The sequence below is a fragment of the Lolium perenne genome, chromosome 2 (assembly GCF_019359855.2).
Source record: "Lolium perenne isolate Kyuss_39 chromosome 2, Kyuss_2.0, whole genome shotgun sequence".
Lineage (NCBI taxonomy): Eukaryota > Viridiplantae > Streptophyta > Magnoliopsida > Poales > Poaceae > Lolium > Lolium perenne.
The window spans coordinates 202745405-202751808 of NC_067245.2; positions in this window are offsets into that span (position 1 = coordinate 202745405).

Sequence of the window (6404 nt, forward strand, 5' to 3'; positions counted from 1 at the left end):
GCGAAGCATCCAACACAATTAAATAATTCTTTCATTGTGAATTTTAAGAATTCAACTCGACGCACTTGTTTTTTCTATACTTTCGTTTCCACTAATTATTACAGATCGACCTGAACTATATATGGCTGGAGTTTAAATTTAAAAACATGAACAACAATACCATTTTAAACACATCCCGCGGACTGTTAAATATATTAGTAACCCAGCTTTTTCATCGGTTCCGACTTTTGGGTCAACTGGCACGCTCATCAATTTAATATGGTATCGATCATAGGATTGGATCCCACTTCTAAGGTCTATATATTCCTAACGTGAGGGGTGTTGAAATATAACACCATCCCTTCTTCATCAGTTCGATTTTTCCGGTGAACTGGCTGGTGCATCAATTCAATACATACTCTCAATAGTTGAATTGACTAATGTGGTGCCAGGGTGGTAATATTTTTTGTTGACATAATCTCCACTCACTAACAAAATTAACTAACCACACTAATGTATTTCTTGTATCAAACATGGCCATCCTATTCATGCAAAAAATTAATCATTCCCCCCCTTTCGCAATGCATAATATATTCGGCTTGACCAAATCTATGATGTCCACTCTTACACTTTATATCAGTATTGTGTAAATTATAAATAAATATTAAGAAAAGAGTTTTACAACAAATACATACACTAAGTTTGATTAATCGGAAAATAATGTTTTTGCCTTAACCCAATCTACGATGTTCACTCTTACTCAATGTTATACAAAAGTTTGACTACACATTAGAGTCATCTATTTATATCTAAACTGAAATAGAATATAGTTCATGCAAGAAACCTCTTTGACCCACACCATTTATGCAACTTGCTTCAAAAAGTATTGGTATATTTGCTTCCTTTTCTTTTTCCATAGTAATCTATTGTTCGAGCTATAACCAAAATATGTGTCATGTGGAAAAATGATTTTCCTTTTGGTAGAAGTATTTTCTCTGGTATATTGGATTGTTTGTTATTAGCAACAATAGAAACATATGACATTGAAGCCTACTCACCAGAAAAACCCATGGACTCTCATATCGATCTCCGGTTTTGTGATTTTCCACCTCTCATCCTTTGGTGCCATTTTCACATTAGGAATTAAATTTAAACATTGATATCTCATGATCTAGGGGTGTCGTCGTGGTGAACGAGCAGATGCCATAGGATGGCTTAGATTGGGGCCGAATGGACGCTAGAGGATTCGGGGGAGGGTTTGTGATCAGGTGGGATGAACTTCCGGATGGTTTCCTCAAGAACTTGGCCAAGGCCAGAGGTTGAAGAAGAAAGACACAAGGAAGAACTCGCTCTAGATCACCATGTTCATTGATTCTCACAAGTTACAGGTTTGTCTCTCTCTGTGTTCCGCGCGTGCATACATGCCCGTAAGGAGGGCTGCCCCCTCTCCTTATATAGGGGAGAGGGTGGCTTACAGTGCAAGAAACCCTAATGGCATCTTTGACTAGACAAACTACTTTACAAGGCTACTTTACAAAGCTACTTTAATCATAGATGACACCGGGGTCTTCTTTAATCAGGGAGGCTGACGTCCTCCGGCTTCTTTCTTCGTCATCTTCTTCTTTATCGTCAGCCCTTCGTTTAAAGCTACTTTGCTTAGCTCATCTTTGTCTTCTAGCTCTGGAGAGGATCTTTGACCAGCCTTGCCGACAAGCTCTTCCTTCCGGTGGCCTGGTATCTTTTCTATCCGGTTCCGGTATCCCTCCTCTGAGGATACCGGCTTAGCCTGTTCAGCCAAACGCCTATCTTAGACTCCGGCATGAACATCTAACCGGTATCCTGATGGCTCAAACCATCCGGTTTGGCATGCCTTTGGCATACCGGGGGTCATCCCCCCAACATTAGTCCCCGAAGCTGGTATAGTCTGGCGGATTCTATCCAACAGACCATGCCAGGTTCTCATGTCTTTGGATACCGGTTTAATCCCTCCGGCTTAGGGCTTGGATCCGGCATCTTTGCCCGGATTTTCATTATCTTTCTTTTCAAGTCCTTCTCCGGTATCTTTTCTTCCGGTATCTTAGCCATTTAACGCATCCTCGGCGAAGTCGGGAATATCTCGGGCCCCGCGCGCGACAGAGACATGCGCACTGTGATTGACGCGCCAGTGTCAGTTGTCACTTCGCTTCGACTCCCGCGCGCCCATTTAATGCACCGCTGCGGATCCCACTAGCCGTTTTGGATCCCGTGTGTGCCTCCGTGTGGCCTCCTATTTTTTCGCGTGTAGCTCTCCGCCACGTGGCGGCCCATGGTGCGAACCGCCGCGGGCCGCGAGGCGAACCGCCGCGGCCCAGCGGTTTTCAGCCCACGTCCCTTCTTCTTTATAAGGACAACCGCCGCTCCTTCTTCCTCTTCTCGCATTCTCCACTTCCTCGCGCGTAGTGCTCCTCGCCTCTGCGCCTTTGCCGTTCTCCGTCCGCTGTCGCTCGCTCGAGCTCCGTCGCCCGGCGAACTCACGCCGCAGTTCCGCCGGACTTTGTCGTGCGGGAACCTTCTGCAGCGCGCTCACCGCGTCCGCTGCATTCGTGCTTCCTCAAGAGCTTCCTCACCTCGCCGTCGACGGACTTCCTCGCCGGCCGCAGGCTCACCGTTTCTCCGGCGAAGTTCTTCCTCCGCGACTCCGCCGCCTCAGGTTAGGCCCGATGCGCCTTTGCCCCTTTTCTTCTTGCATTTCAGATCTTGGGGGCGGTAGAGTATTTATCCCTTCTTTATTTTGCTTTTCCTCTTACTCGTAGATCTTCGCGCGAGGGTCTCTTTGGGGAAAACTGTTTCTTGGTAGATCTCCTAGATCCGTATGTCTAGTGAAGGGTCTCTCCCCGCCGCCACCTCTAGTAATCAAGGCAGTAGCACTTCTGACGGGCTAACCGAAGATCTTGCCCGGATGGATCTGGCATCTAGCCGGGACCAAGAGGCCGGCACGTCTAGCCGGGCCTCCGGAAAAGATAAGACACGCGGAGCCTGGAGGGGTTCCGACGTGACTCAGTTTGAGATCGATTGGCTCTACCGGTCTAGGAGGATTCCGGAAGGAGTCATCTGCCGGCTTCCAGGCGACGAGATCCAACCGGTGCTCGAACCCGGTGAGGTCGTTGTTTTCCTTGCTCATTTTGAGCGTGGCTTCGGCCTTCCTGCCTCTGATTTCTTTCGCCAATTCCTTAACTTCTATCGACTCCAACCTCACCACCTTCCCGGCAATGCCGTTTTTTACCTTTCTTGTTTTGTGGCCTTCATGGAGGGCTACATTGGCATCCGTCCCGCTCGCGAGACGTTTGCCCGCTTTTTCTCCCTCTGGATCAACTCGGTCCAGGGCAAGGACATTCCCAAGCCCAAACCCCCTGTTCAATGCGGGTCTTGTATCATCGGCTCCTGCCAAGGGAGCCCCTTTTTTAAGTTCAACGGCCTCGAGTCTTGCCGGTTGTGGCAGACGACGTTCTTCTACGTGAAGAACGAGGGCGCCGTCGACCTCATCAACTTGCCGGCGTTCAACCCGGCGCCGCCCGCCAAGACCAACTGGCAGTACAACCCCGGTACGGATCACACCGAGACGAACCGGGTGGTGCGCTTCATGCTGAAGCTGATGAAGGACACCAACATCTGCTCCGACGATATCATCCGCGCCTTCATCAGCCGCCGGGTGCTTCCCCTTCAGCAGCGCGCTCACAAGATTAGTGAGATGTACGGCCCCGGTGATCCCACCAAGATCACCGGCCTGCCCTTGAGCAAAGAGGATGTGGTCCTAAAGGCTAGCCAAATCTGCCAAACGGACATGCCGGATGACTGGGAGTGGGGCCTTTGCCCTCTCAGCGCCAGAAATCCTCCGTCCAAAGAAGTAAGAAAATATGCGGCTCGGGTCGTATTACCGGTAACTTTCGTACTTGCGACTAATCTCCCTTTTTTCCTTTGTTTTCAGGCTAAAGCCCGCTTCCCCCGGATTGACTCAGACCGACGAGGCCCTTGCCGGAAGAGGCCTCTGGACAAGTACGATCCGGATCCCGTCATTCATTGGCTGGATCTGAGGATGGGCTGGACTCCAGCTTCTCGCCTCGGCAAGTCTCCGCCGGAACCAGCTGGTTCGTCTGATGACTTGACCTTGCTTGAGGTAGCCTTTCTGTTTGTTTTCTTATATTCTTTTTGTTACTGCCATTCTGTAGACATTCCCTCAGCCAGCATCAACCCACAGGTCCATGAGCATGAGCCCCCCCTGCAGGCCGAGGTTGGGGATGAGTTTCTGGACAAACTCATGGCCGAAGGCCAGAAGAGTGATCCTCCAGCTGCTGGCGCCGGCCCTAGCCATGCTCCCCCTGCCAAACGCCCTCGAACAGAAGTCATTGGAGGGAAGCAGGTTAGCACCAAGCGCTACAAGCAGAAGCGGATGCCGGTTTCTTCCGGGTAAGTTCTTCTTTTCTTTTTTGTGTTTTCCCATTTTCACCAAGTCCCTTTCCGGTTGCTTTTTTCCAATCCGCTTTCTTTTTCTCTCTTTCAGCCCTGCGCTTGAGCTTGGCTCCAAGCCGGAGGGCTCTGCCGGCTCCGCAAGGACCTCAACTCCTCCTCACTCAAGTCCGGTACCATCTGGTGCCGGCAACACCTCTGCCTCCGATTCAGGAGGCACTACAAGTTCGGGGCGCGCGGCCCCAACACCTCCTGATCACCGCGCGGAGGAGGACTTCACCTCCCCTCCAGAAGCCCAAGACACCGGCGCCAGCAACATCGGCGCCGGCCAGACAGATGCCGGGCAGGCGGAACCTCTGGTTCCTCCTCCCCCGAAGAAAAAGAAGAAGCAGTCAAGCTCTTCCCCTACCGCGCCGGATACTTCCGCGCCGGTATCTTCTCCTCCTCCTGAGGCCACGCCGACACCGCCGCCAAGCCAAGGACCTTCCGTGGCCAAGCAAGTGGCACCGTCAGAGACCCCCAAGATCACCAAGTTCCTCAAGCCCGGGGCTTCCCGTGGCAAGGCTGTGGAGGGCGACGCCTCAGGCAGCTCGCGGGACGTGGTGCTGCACGTCGGGCCTGCTGCTGCTGCTGTCCAGGACAAGCCTACCGGCCTCCTGGGCCGGATTGTTGAGCTGAAGCGTGCGGGCAAAGACCTGGGGCACCTTCTTCCCTACGCCCAGAAGTGGAATGAGGCGGATATCTCCGCATCTACCCGCGGCCTGGGGAAGGATCGCCTTCCGGCACCAGACCCTGCTGGGCCTCGGTCCACTGAAGAACACTTCACGCGGCTTAAACGCGCCGTGAAAGAGTTTGACAGTGCATGGTACGATGCTACCAACAACGTGGTGGTAAGTTCTGCTAAACCTCTTGTATTTTTGTTGATGCCGGTTTCTTTTCTTTCCGGATCCTGTCTATCCTCCCAGTCCCCGAGTTTCGTGTTGAGAGCGTAGCTCTTAGCGCGAAACTTCAACCAGAAACGCGCGAAACCGGCATAGCCAGTCCCCGAGTTTCGGGTTAAGATCTCTTGTTTCTTTCTTTCTCACAACCATCTTCCTTTGAACAGAGCACTGCTGACGCCCGGAAGCAACTCTTTGAGGAGCTTCTGTGGGAGCATCGGGACCTTGCCGAGGCCCACAGCCACTGCCAAGGTTTGTTTTGTTTCTTTTTCCTCCGGCATCTTTTCACCGGAATGTTTCCTTCTTTGATACTTACGCATTCTTTTGTTTAACAGTTGTTCCGAAAGCTACCATCGAGGCCCTGAAGGCCCAGGTTACCAAGCTTCAAGGTACCATCCTTTCTTTTTCTGCTAACCCGTTCCTTTTTTCATTTCATCTATTGTTGCTTGCTAAGACCTTTCTTTCCGGTACTTAGGGGAGAAAGAGCAGCTTCTCAAGGAGCACAACGAGGCACTGGACGCCCAGAAGACCGCCTTGAGGGAGCTGAAGGAACAGGCTATGCAAGCCGCGCTCCAGCACGATCAAGCTCTGAAGGACGCCCGGGTTGCAGCCGAGGCCAGGTTGGCGGAGGTCGTGGAGGATTCCACGAACTCCAACACCGTACTGACGGCAGAGCTGGAGGAGGAGAGGAAATCGCGGAAAGCAGCGGAGCGCCTCATTGACACCATGACCACTGATCACCGGGAATACGATCGGTTGGTTATGAAGATAGACGCGCTGGCTCTCCGTAAGTTCCTGCCTTGCCCCTTCTTTCGCTTATAAGCTTTCTCCTTTTGAAAATGTATTTTTGTTCCTTGTTTTTCCGACATACTCTTTTCCGGTATCTTGTGCTTATGCTTTTTCCTTCCTCCTGTAGAGCATTTCCCGGAATCCCAGGTCTACGCCGTGAAGAAGGTGAGGGAGGATCGGGTGGCGCGGGAATTTCCCAATCTGGACGCGCACTGGGATGGGTACGACTATCTTGTCGCCCTCTCCGCGCGAGTT